Below are 13,592 nucleotides of genomic sequence, written 5' to 3'. Positions count from 1 at the left end.
CTTAGAACAATGGAAGCTGAACTCTTCCATACTAACTTACAGCCATTACACGCTGGCCTCTTTATTCTTGCACTGAACATCTGGATATGTAGGGTGGTTCATCAGAGGCTGTAAGGAAAGAGTATCTTAGAAGTCACTTGTATGCAAACATTAAAGGTTTCTTAAAAACATTTCTATTGGCAGGAAAATGAGTAGAGACCAGAAGAACAAAGAGACAACAGCAGTTTTAGGAGTGTATTATACGGGCTCAGGGAGCTCTAACAGGGAATAAGGCCATATAGAAACATGGGTTATTAAAATGCTCTTGTTTGTATTTTACTTATTGCATGTAATACTTGGCAATAGGCTCTGATACTTGAGCCCTGGTGACTAACTACAGCCATTAAGATATTGGTACATGCTTATTTGGCCTTCCCACCTCTTCCTTGGAATTTACTATGCTTGTGGTAGTAAAAAAAACAAACAAACAACAAACCCCCCCCCAAACAAACAAACAAAACCCAACCAAACCATGGCTCCTTGGTTTTTACAGTTCACTTCACAACATCATACAACATAAAACTCACATTCGCTATCAGTTTAAACACTACTCAAGGTACAAAGCGAGTTCCAGCACACTGCAGCTCTGGGTCTACTCAGAGTAGGGGAAATACACAATTTCATTTCAGTGTTGGTAACAGCATCAAGACTGACACATTGCATTTAGTCTTAACATCAGATTCAGGCATTTCATTTAAGATAATACAGGAGGGCTGTAGGCCAAATACTTTGAAGCTCAATGACATCTTGAATTGGATTCAATATTTGAAATTAGGAGAACAAGAGAAACTAAAGCTGCGTCATTGGTTGCTAGAAAAACATAGGCCATATGAAAACTTAGAGCAGTGAGCTACCTGGTGCCACTGACCCCACCAAGGCCTGTTCATTTTGAACTGGAGTTCTGTTCTCCAGAATACTTACAGGGGTTCCCAGTTTGGTATCCATTTGCAAATATACTAAATTTGTTCTCTATTATTCAGTCCTTAAAGGCACTGTTGGAAAATTTTAACTATCTCAGGAGCCAAAATAGATGCCTGGACAATATTACCTAAGATGACAAGAGTTACCTGCATCTTCCTGCTCACTTTTCCAATCCATTGCACGCTACCCTTGCAGCCACGTCCTTTAAACCAGACCGTTTCTCCTCAGTCCCCTAGACCCTTAATCAGGACACAGAAAGAACTGTGATAAAATACCATGGAGAAATTTCTAATGGCCCTTACCATCATCCTGTTATCTTGCAGATGTTGTTTATAAACAAAACATTTATTCTAATTTTTCTGGAAAATAAATTTCATTACTCAGTTTCATTTCACTCCTATCACAGAAAACAAACCACAAGATCAAATACAAAAACCCTTTTGAACTGCATTTAACCTCAATCAATTATCACAAACAGATGTGAAAGAGTTAACAGCTAATTGGGTTATGCATTATATCAGTTGGTTCTTCCAAAGAAGATAGAAGAAAGAATTAATTACTTCATTTCTCTTGGCATCAACTTTTGCCACTTTTCCTTCCACATTGGCTAATGGAACAATGACCTCTTATTGCTCAAGACCATATGAAAAACATTTTCTCATTATCCTTTTATCTCCCTTGTTAGTTTGATATTGTTTTATGGCTCAAACACTCCAATCTTCTCCCTACACACTTGTGCCATTCTTTCTTACTCATCTTTAACATCGTCACCTAAATTGATACAATTTCTTCTCAAATTTCAGATCATTAGCAATGTACTGATTTAGCCAAAGCAGCCTGTTGCTACGTGTCAGTGCAAAAGAAAGTAAAAATTACTAATTCACACTTGTTCCCTAAAAAGAAGGTAACTTTACTGAGTTCCTCTTAGGCTCTAACATGCTTCCTACAGCATCTTACCTACAAATTTTCTAAATTCTTGTTGTTGCCTTTATTTTGCTGTTCTTCCTCCTTCACTTCCTAGAAATACTGAATTTTATCAGTTCAAGTTAATCTTTCACAAGCTGCCTCCTTCTATCATCTTTTTAACCAGCTCCTTCCTCTCTTGGTCAACATTAAATCAAGACAAGCATCCATATTTATTATCAAGAGCTTCCCCGTACACCAATAAATTCTTGCATAGGACTGCATATCCCACACGCCTTTCTCAAAAGATACCTGTGCAAATTAAATCCTTCATTTACGCCAAATCTCATCTTTGACCATTTGTTCATTTAGTATTTTTTTTTAAAACAGAAATGAGTTTCACTACCCCACCCATTTTTGGTGGGTCTATCACAATACGGCTCTTATCACTCCCTAGACCGCCCCTCGTTACCTTCTTCACCTAAAAATAAACATACACATCCTTAATACACTACAATATATCGTCACTTCTTCTCTGACTGTCCAGTCCTTACTATGCCCTCTCTAATCAACATTCCTGTGGGATACGCTGTTGATGCCATTTCGGCCATAGGAACAATAGCTATTTCTCAATCTGGAACCTAAGCACAGCAAAATACAATGACAAATCCTGTTAATTGCCAAGTCTTAGCCTGTAAACACAAAGGTAGTCTCCTAACCAGCTGAAAGTCAAGGTAGAAGGGAAGAAGCAAGGCTAGGTTTTGCTAATATTTAAGTATCTATTAATAGAGCCCAGTATACTATCACCCTTCTGTCTATACACTATCCTATGGCAATATTAGAATCAAGGCTTTCTAATCAAGGTTACGAAGCACGACTTTCTTACTGCCCGATTCACTTCCACCTTTGGTTTTGGCCTCTCTTAGCAAGCCAATCATGTAACTGAGGAATAGCAAGTTCATATCTGATGTGAAGTCATATGGCTGGATGACATCATAAGTGCTCTTTTAATTGCCCCTTTAAGGGTTATTATTAGCAAACTGATAAAATACTAATGGCCAAGTTCTCTCACACAACGGCTTGTCCATTTCTCCAGTTATCACACAACTGATAACTTTTCCTATTTGAGTTATTCCAAAATGGATGATTAAGACCAAAGAGAATCATCGCTCTGCCTATTACTTCAGCCTGCTAGATTTTGGGGAACTAACAGCACCTGCCATTCATTTTAACCTTGGCCAAGGTTAGAAAGTTAATAAAGATTTGTGAACTTCTCAATTTCTGTTTTTGAAAACAGAAAATTACATGTGAAATCCACTGGCTGCTTCACACCACTTTAACAGCTGTTAAACTCAGGCCAAGTCTGTTAAGCTAGGCTTCCCACTGCTGGATCTGAAATTATTTAAACTTTCCAACCCCAAGAAGTAGATTTTTGCTAAGCTACTTCTTCAAAAGAAAAAAAAAAATCATCTCAGTTTCTTAAGAAAGACTTTGTCTCTTAGTTTCTTGTTCAGTGCTATTTAATACTACTAAATTTTTTTGCTAGGTGGTCACAATTACCTTGATTCTTTAAATCACACTAAAAAAACTTCTACCTGTAATGAGAAGAGGGCTGTGGCTTCATGAACACAACCTGACTAACTTCTATCGCTCTTGATCAACACCATTTATAAAAATGAGGGTTTTTTTCTACTTACAGCCCTGTGGTGTGGGAGAATTCAAAGACCTCAGCAACTTTGTCTTGCTATCTTTGAAGGAGTCCTAACAGCAAGGAGTATTTAACAATACACTTGCTAATGCACATTTTTTTTTATTTCATATGTATCTCAACTCTAACTATTGCAGAGTGAGGCAGGTGTCCAATCATGGGCGTTTAGTACAATTTTAGATGCCCTAAAATATCCAAGATGTGCGCAGGACTAGCAGGTAAGAGTTCGGCCATATGGAAGATTGCACACTTTTGGAGCATCAACTTCAGACCATCTGGGATGACCAACAGCATTTAAGATGGTACTCACTGACTCTGGGTGTAGGCACCATCTTTGTTCCCTTAAGTTTTTCTAAAACCACTAGTCAGTCAGGGCTCAGGAAAAGGAATACTATCATTATCTGTTTAAGTTAAAACACTGCTCTTTAAAAAGAAATGCTAGTAGACAGGAGTCAACAAGAAGACAGGAACTCAAATACTAGATTCATGAGGGTGTTATTGCTGTAATGGTCAGTCTAATTAATTTCTGGATTTTTAAATAAAGCATTTCTTGACTCTGAATTTCTTTAATACTGCAGTATCCCCATCTACACGATAGCAGGGCATGAACGTAACAGAGAGTCTACACTTAAACACGAGAGCTACAACAGAGGCAGCCACTAAAATCTAAATCACCCATGCAAAAAGAATAGGATTTATTTCTTCCATACCTCCTTCCCTTGGAGACAGCCTGTCTTTTCAGTATCTTATCTATTCATTCCAAATGAAGGAAAAAAAACCCCCACAAACAAACAACAAAAAAAAACCCACCAAAAAAACCCCCCACATCTTAGCAAGTATCCCTGCCTTTGGAAAGTATTTTAATAAAGAGAAGTCTTTAAAAAAAAAAAATACAGCCATGAAAACAGTTCTAGGCAGAAGCCTGCTTCCATTAGGTATATAAATATTTCAGTCCCAGCAGCACCATCTAATGGAGAGCTCACCAATTTTTCCCCTTCTTTAACATGACAAACATTTTATTTTGGAGGTGTTAACAACTGATACTTTAACATATGGCCTATTTAATACTTTATAAAAACTGATTAGCTATAAGAGAAGCCAAATGATTTCTCTACAGACAACAATCAGACAGCCCTTTTCTCCCCACAGACATTACATTCACATACAAATTTATTAAGTACAACAGGACGTTTGTTTAACCAGGAGATAAGATTTTAGTTAGAAATACTTTAAAAAAAAAAAAAAACGAAAAAACCAGTAACTGTGAAGCAGCAATGCCAGCTTAAAAAGTACAGCTACCTTAAGCATATTTAAACTTTCCCTCCAAAAGCAAAACAGAAGTCAGTACCTCTAAAGTGTAAGGAATATGGACAAACCTGGACCTTAACCATAGCAACAGAAGTCACTACCTACACCTGCTTAAGATGAAGTTAAGCATTCCAAGACATCTTCAGGTTGCGCTTCTGCTACAAAACATAGTATGGGAGTTGTGTAGCAAATTATCATAAGCACTGATAAAGCATGTAGCGTGATGACTCTTGGCAACTTCCGCTATTTATCTCATTAACATTTTCTCATGCAAACAAACATGACAGAACTTACGTACGAAATGGATCTATAAGAAGTAGTATTTTTTCCCCTCACTGTATTTTGTCCTCCTTGTTCTTTATATAAATCACAACATTGCAAGTAAGGGTTCAACTACTTTGAACTTTTCTAATTAACTCAGCATATGGACACTTGTTCTGGAATAAATGCCTTTTTATGTATAGCTCAAACGACTTTCAAAGTCTGTCTGCCCCATCTCATCTCAGAACAGTCAACTAATACATCGAATTCATATTTAAAACACACACCAATTCTGCAAAATAATTCTGCAAAATTACTGCATAATACTTTGGCTATATGTACTAACAGCTTTATTTACATAAACGGGACAATTCCAAGCTTCTTCCTCATTTAGAGAGAATCTCCTCAGCAAAAATACACAGAATGCAGTGGGTGGATATTTATTTGCTTGTCCTAATCTTTCTTAAAACACACAAAACCAAAGCAAACAAACAAACAACCCACCCACACAAACAACCAACACAGTAAATTCCCTAAAACTCCCTCAAAGTCTTACTGGCCAAAATACTGGAAGTTGCATGTCTAAATAATCCTTTTCAAAATGAAAGTGAAGTTTTCAGGAATTTGTAAGAAGGAAAGAGGAATAAGGGAAATTTATGGTCCCAAGTATTGAAATATAGCTGATGAAGTACAACACACAAGTAACAATAAACTTGTTTTACCTTCCTAGAGATTGCCAAGAGCATTCTTCTGCACATGCTCCAAAAAAGTGTCAAAATACCTTGCTGTAACACAGGTACAAAAAACCCTGCCAAACACTTTGAGCAACACAACAGCAATATCTACTAGCTGAACTACAACATAGGATCCATTAGTATTTCCATTACATATCAACACCATGGATGAGTAGTGAGACATATTTGCTAATCTGAAATATAGCATGCTCAGGTTCTGTAGATAGAAACATGATTCAACTCCTGACGGAAAACAGACAGAGAAGATACTGCTGACTTCAAGTGATACTACGTATTATTAACTTCAAATGAAGTTAGCTCAAATCCTTTTTTTTCCCCCGCCAAAATGGTGAGTTTTAGAAGGCAATGAAAATACTAGTGCATCAAAGGGTTCCAAAACTGCTAGAGATGTGCATATGCAAATCAGCAGCCTTCATTTATTTAGGTATCCTACTTCCTTCTACTCAAACTGTCAGCCAAATGGTAGCATTTTGAGAGTTTGTCATTTTACAACCACAAGCACTTTACCTTCAGTACCTATTGAATGTAGAACTGGTATCTTAATCAGGTTCAACCGCAACAGTCATAACAATAAAAACATTCCCAGGCAAAAGCACAATGCTCCTCTCTCAAGGATGTTGTGCTGAACAGAAAAGAGGACAGTGAAAAGGATGGAATGAGAGAGCAAGTGTAGATTTAAAGACATGTGTACTTCAGACAATAGTAGGGTACATTGTAGACCATCTTTAGTGACCTGGAAGAGAAGAGCCTGTTAATTCACCTGGAGCAGGAGGTGGGGTGGGGAGGGAATCAAAGAAGCAGGTAGCTACAGAGAGGTCAAAGAAAAGTGGATTTGCAGATAGAAATTATTAGCCAGAAGTGTGAACATAAGTACAAGTCTGGAAACAAGTATTTCCAGAGAAAAGTTATGTAAATGGAGGTAAAGTAAAAGGGAAAATGCAGTCCCTTTGCTCAAGTGCAAGGATGAAACTACCTTGGAATAAAAGTCATCCCTTAACAAACTAAAATTAGAAGAGATCTGACCAAAACCAGTTCAAAAAAGCCACTTCTAAGAATCAGACAAACCAGCTTGAGAAATTAAGAGCGTTTATACTGTTTGGCCAAACAACTTAAGATGGAAGAAAAGCACAGCATGGGCCAGAGCATTCCATTAGTAGCTGAAGAGCATAAAGTGCAGAAAGAGGATTCACTTGGGATGGTTTAAAGGAGATTAGAACAAGAACAAGTTGAATGAAAATTGTAAGGCTATACTTCCCATGCAAAATCAAGACTTACATCTGCGAGTCATTAAATAAACAGAAGCCACAACACTCAAGGAAACCTACTCTCTGAAGGTTCCTCTCTGTGGAAAGACAGAGGGAGGGCATAGTCAAACTGGTACAATACACATCATCTCCATTATTAAACCCTCTAATAATTGTTCTAATTGTCTCCCTCTCTCAAGTACATGGATGCGCTTACAAAACAAAATCCATTCACATTGCCAAAATTTGGTTTATGCGCTGGGCTTTGCTGTTAGAAAGTTGTTTTAGGCACATTTATTGTGTAAACTGGCTCCATAGAGTAAGAAAAAATTGTTACTTTTCTAGAACATACAACACAGAAAGTTGGGAACAAGAACAAGCACCAGAACAGCTACCACTGACAAATTCTGTCATGTACACTCAGCTTCACATAGCACCGCATGTTTGCTGTAAGCAACAATGGAAGAGTGTGAAGCAAATACTGTTTCCTGTCCCACGATGCTGACGATGCAGAATGGTACAGCACTGCAGAGGAGACAGAACAGGGTGCCTCTACACAGCACTTGCAATTCATTTCATTTCTCAACAGATGACGCTTGTACTACCCTGCTGGGTCTCAGCATCTCATCATTTTTATGTCCTCAGATTGTAGGAAAGCGCCACTATTCCCATTTTATTAGAGACCAGGAAAATAGCTTGTATATGGAGCCAGAAGCCAGACACACATAAGCCACTAGCTGTGTCAAAGTTATTCTCAGAAGTCCCAGCCAGCTACCACCAAACCCGAGCAGCACCCAAGTATCAGTACTCTTTTCTTCCCAACCACATCTTCTATGCTTAAGGAAACATGTGTCTTGACAAGGCTGATCACCTCAGCAAGCATCTCAACATCAAGTTCAAATGCACCACAAAACAACAAACAAAACAGCAATGGAAGAAGCATCAGCAGACCCTATGTCTTTCCTCATCCTGGTAATTGTCCTAACCACTTGACTGAGACATCATGCTTCCTCCTGCTCTGTTTCTCAGGCACACTGAGTTTTGATTATTCCTGGCATAGCAGAAGAGTTTCAAGAGAAGGAAGTGACACTACTCTTAACTGGCCTGTGGTTTGATGATGAGAATAATCCCCAGGGAAGTAGGAAACTGGGACTGGAATCCCCCCACTTCTGCCCCTGGGACTTGGGCACGATGTCACATCACTCCACACTGCAACATCAAAGTCCCTTGTTGGTTTGGCCCTAACTCAATGACTTACAGTACACACATCTACAGGAATGGGGAAAAAAAAAAAAAAAAAAAACAACCCAGCCTCCAGGCCTCCTAGATTTTACACTGGTATCTTCAATGGACCATCTTCTCTTTCTTGATAGATGTCAAAGCTTGCAGGAATGAAGTGGCAGCCAGCAAGGCACTTCTTATCTTACAGCAGCATCTGCAACATGCTTTTCAAGACAGACCAAATCAAAATAACTCTTTTTGCTAGACACCTAAGAAAGCTCTAAAGACTCATGGCATTTCGAGCTTGTCTTGAGTGGGTATATCTTACTTTATTTACAAAAATATGATTTTCCTATTAATGCAGAAACCATAAAGTCAGACAAAAGTTAAGTATTACTCCAAACGTTAATTTTTTCTAATTGTGAGCTTCCACACAGTCATCATTAAAGCATGTAAAATAGAAGTTTCATTACTTCTTTCACTAATGTTGACTGAAGCATTTGCAATGTATACTGTATGTGACAGGATATATTCACTTCAGAGCATTTAAACTATGCTACAGAATTATTAACAATTTTTATCATTGTAAATAATCTACAGAATGTTTCCTAATGTTTCCATCTATTTCATAAGTGATCATTTTATGATACTATATAAAATAATACTGGAACTATGAAACATTCCAACTTAAAGCATTCCTGCTATCCTCATTGTAGTTCTGATGCCTACAATTTGCAGAAATTCAATCTTGATGTCAAATTACACAACATCCCAATTTTCAGTACAAGGAGGGAGCCAGGGATGGAGGCCATCACACATGTCCAATACTGAACTTCTGTATCCACGAACATGTTGAGACTTCCCTTCCCATACTGCGCTTGACCAGATGAACTGTAGAACTTGGAATTCTACTAAAAATCACACTTTACACATGCAGAGTAAAGCAGCAGGGAAGAACAACGGCATGGAAATCAAAGGCTTAACATTTTCTGGGGGGTGGAGAGGATTAGTGACCTACAGTTGTTGTATATAATTTTAGAGACACTCGCCCTGTTAACCTAGTTACAAAGCCAACAATCAGTAGCAATTGAAGTCACAGTGGCAACAATATTTTGCTGTCAGTGCTCCAGCAGAGAAGATCTCCAGGAAGAAAACAAAAACACCCTTAAATACTATATAAATATATATATATTCCAAAATTCCCAATACCAAAAAATCTTTTGCTTTATTTTCTCCCTAAGTTCTAAGATCTTTCTACTGGATACTTTCCTTACTGATTTTCTAGAGGCTTTCTTCTTTATTTCCTCTTATCTTCTTTCCCACTAGAAGAAGAGAACACCTCTTCCCACTTTGCAGACACCTAATGATCTTTCAGTGTAAGTTGTTCCCCCTTTCCTCCCAATTCTCTAGTCCTCTCTCTTTCTACCTTAAAAAAAAAAGGCATAGAAAAAAATTGAATGTGTTTGTGATTTGTCAAAACAAACATATATTGACTTTAAACTATCCATTTATGAGGGTATGGGCTTCCAGCAGGCAGAGCTGGGAGACCAATTATATTCTCTTTGCCAGCCTTTCACTGCTGGAGTTTCTATGTCACCACTTCATCACCACACGTTAAAAAGCGTAAGATAAAACCTAGCGTGACTGCAGCACTATCTCTTGTGCTACAATCACACCTTTATTCTGTTGCACAAAAATATACAACTCTCGCTCCCTTGGCTTCTTTTCCCCATACCACACCTTGAAATCTCCAATTTCACTCTCTCCCACCACTTTTGGTGTTCCTGAGCCATACGCCAAAAATGCCAGGAGGTTTCAAATACAAGCATCATATTCAGAAAGTACTCACCCACAGGCATTAAAAAAAAAAAAATTAAGCCTTGGCAATTCTTTAAAGAAACTGCGCACAAGAGCACAAACATCTGAAACCAGTGTGTAATGAGCAGTCTTCAGACATCACAAGATTCAGCACCTTCAATTAAGAAAGACTATTATAATAAAAAAACTAATGAAATCCAGTTATTGCATCATCTCAGATATCAGAGATCAAAATGCTTTATTCTTGCAATAACTATTCATACAAAGCCAGTTCAGGATATTGGAGTAGATTTAAGTCATTCCTATTTTTAAACTGCCTTTTCATCTGCAGAACTATGATCATCTACTTATTCACTTATTTACGTTCCAGTGGTTTAACAACAAAAATTAAAAACTAAGATTTCTGGCTTTTTGTATTTTCAGCATTGCCATATCTACTAATAGAACAGCTGGACTTCAGTATTAAAAAAACATGTTCCTGTTCTCTCACATAAACTTTTCATTGTGGACAAGAACAATGTAAAGGTCTAAAATACAACAAGATCTTGAAATCATTTAGAAGACGAACTGTATTAGCATGGACTGGTAAGACTTCATAAAGAAATTTTGTCACTGATGCTAATTACTGCCATCTTACAGAGTCTTCCAAGGTACCAACAGTAAACATGCTTACACGATGATCAAATTCTCTGAATCCATACAAGAATGGCTTCTCAAAATTGGTATCATCAAACTTAATTGCAGAAGGACTTCAGGAAAGCCTGAAGACTGAGTCATTTAGCACCCTCTTTTGATTAGAATTAATCTGCTTTGCTACTGAATGCACTTTACCCTTCTATATTCTAGGTCCAGCTATTATTGGAAGCTTCTCATCAAGTCATATTTCAGTAAAACACCTACCATTTTCACGTTGGAACAAAGCAACTTTTCTAACCTCATAGCGCTGTCTGCTTGCAATGCCCAAACTCATGATACATCAATGTTTCCGTTATCAAGCTTTATGACAAGGGGTTTCCCAGTTCAGCCATAAAAAACTCTGATTCAGTCCAAATGTTCAAGTATTTCTCGTCTTAAAACAAAAACCCTCTCCCTAATCACAATAACTAACCTTTACTTCTGTGTGTATGGATTGACATTTATAGACACTTTTAGCCAAATAGCTCATTTTAAAGGACAACATATACCATATGTTATGATCTCGTCAGTTCTAACTCTAACAATCAGTGTAGCCTTTAAATCCAGGCTTCTATGCAAGTCAGTAGCTATTTTAAATATGGATTTTTGCTAACTATTTCAAATTATACTATTTCATTTGTCTAAGCTAAATACCGTTAGTAGACCTTCACATCATGCACTAAACTCCTTTTCAGTCTATGAATGCAAGTTCAGATTACTGCACAATAATGCTACGTGCATTCTACGGGACAAACCCACAAGGAGAAATACACAGTCCTACTGAAGAAATAAAAAGACACACAAATTACAACATACAAGGCTCGGTTAGATCTCAAGAAACTAGAGAAGTCACTGACCCAAGGAGACTGCAAATTTCAAATTGTATCATTGGAACTTCCCACATTTTACTACTACAGAATCAGAAAAAGATGAAAAAATGTCCTAACGCATGGTAAAGATCCACACAGAGGTGCACATACAGTCTTTCACGTCACACACAAGCTCGGATCGGCAGAACATGAGATTATGCCTCTTAGCATTAATACCATTTCTCTTGGTTTTCCGCAGATAATTCAGATCTTAGGCACTTGAAGATACAAATAAATCAAGATGTAAATACCTTACCTTCCTATTTTACAAGCCGCTGCAGTTCTCAGATTATGAGTCAGTCATAGGTTCATCTGCAGAGGAATGACTCAGTATAAACTTTTAAACACTCGTTATTTTTTTCTAACCTACAACACGGTAATTAATTTAACATATTAAAACGCGGTGCTGCGAAACAGCGCATAAAATGAATGGCGTGACAACAAAACACTTTTCTTTCCGCTCACGCCAGGCAGACGGGCTTATAGCGCAGGGCCGTTGTAGGCAGATAGACTTTATAAAAATATAACTCCTTCCGCACCGATTAGGGGCGGCTCCGTACCAACGGCAAAGGATTTTCCCCGGCGGCGAGCGCCCAAGTCCCCATCGCACGGGAGCCGAGCGGCCGCCGGCGCAGGCACGGCCACCGCGGAGCGGAGCGGAGCCGAGCCGCCGCAGAGGGCAGCCTCGGGAGGCGCAAAGTTGCGGGGGGCCCGGCGCTCGGCACCCAGGCGCGGCGGCTGGCGGCAGTGCCCCTTTAAAGGCCGTCGGCCCGCCCCCAGCACTGCATATGGAGGGAGCCAGGAGCGGAGCGAGGCTTCTGCATTCAAACGACACATCAAACGCCGCAAGCGCCGCCGCGCCGCCCGCTGCCGCACGGCTCCGCTCCGGCCTGCCGGCCGGCCTCGCCTCCCCTTCCCTCCCCGACACGCAGGCACACACACACCGCGGGGCGGAGGGGGAGAAAACAAGGGGAGCGCGGGTAGGGAAGAGGGGAGGCAGAAATAAGTAAGTGAAAAGGCGTCACCTGCAAAGCCCTGGCGTGTGAGTGTGTCCGGGCAGGCAGAGTCCACGCCGCCCCCGCCGGAGACTGATCTATCCCCGGGCACCAGCCGCCGCCAAGGTCCCGGCAACAGGCTGCGGGTGAAGCGCGCTCGGCCCCTGCCTGCTAGCAGATGCCTCGTATCAGCGCCGCGCCGTCGCCTTGTCCCCCACCGGCTCCGAGGGAGCAGCCCCCGGCTCTCGCCGCCCGCCCAGCCCCGTCCCTCTGCCTAGGAAGCCCGAGCGCGGGCAGGCGAGCCTGGCCGGTGCCGGAGCCCTGAGCGGGAGCCGCCGCCACAGCGGCGGTGAAGCACCCGCGCCCCCCTCCCCCCCCACTTCGCTACCGCGCCGCTCCCCAGGGCGCGCCGAGCCCCGCGGACGCCCTACCTGCGAGCGTGTGAGGAGAGCGGGGCGGCGGGCGGCAGCTGGAGCCCGGCGAAGGCGACCGCCAGCCCGACGGAAAGTCCCTGCCGCTCAGCGCCGTCTCCCCCCGCCCCGCACTTCCTCTCCCGCCCGCTCAGGCTGGAAATCCCCGGCGAAGCCCGCTGCTCTCCCGGCTCCTCCTCACACACACCGAGGGGCGGGCCCGGCCGAGCCGCTCAGCGCGCAGGCGGCAGCCGGGGGCCGGGCCTGCCTTGCCCGCCTGCCCCGGCTGCACCTGATGCCACCGTTACCCGCCCCCCCCACCCGCTCCGCCGCCGCGGGCACAACCCGGGGAGAAGGCGTCCCGCGCTCCCCGCCCGGCAGACGGAGCCCGTCGCGCCCGGCGGCCGCCGGCCCTCCGCAAGCGGCGAAGGGGGCGCGGGGTGGGCTGTGAGGAGACGGCTCGTC

The 13,592-nt window shown here is 41.4% G+C and overlaps 1 protein-coding gene across 11 annotated transcripts in view; it reads right to left on the bottom strand.

The window, feature by feature from the left end:
• The window catches only part of TRAF3 (TNF receptor associated factor 3), a 72,698-nt gene extending 59,415 nt beyond the window's left edge, over positions 1–13,283 (bottom strand). For 4 of the 11 annotated variants that reach the window (XM_075503618.1, XM_075503629.1, XM_075503630.1 and 1 more), the window contains exons 1-3: positions 13,149–13,263; positions 12,748–12,885; positions 11,979–12,034 (exon numbers count right to left, since the gene is read on the bottom strand). The gene's annotated coding sequence lies outside the window, so the exon portion shown is untranslated. The other 7 variants (XM_075503625.1, XM_075503620.1, XM_075503619.1 and 4 more) reach the window with 6 other exon arrangements.
• Between the last annotated feature and the right edge of the window lie 309 nt (positions 13,284–13,592).

This window comes from Mycteria americana, chromosome 5, assembly GCF_035582795.1.
Source record: "Mycteria americana isolate JAX WOST 10 ecotype Jacksonville Zoo and Gardens chromosome 5, USCA_MyAme_1.0, whole genome shotgun sequence".
Taxonomy (NCBI): Eukaryota; Metazoa; Chordata; class Aves; order Ciconiiformes; family Ciconiidae; genus Mycteria; species Mycteria americana.
The sequence above is the reverse complement of the archived record's forward strand: the minus strand, read 5'-3'. Positions and strand labels throughout refer to the sequence as shown.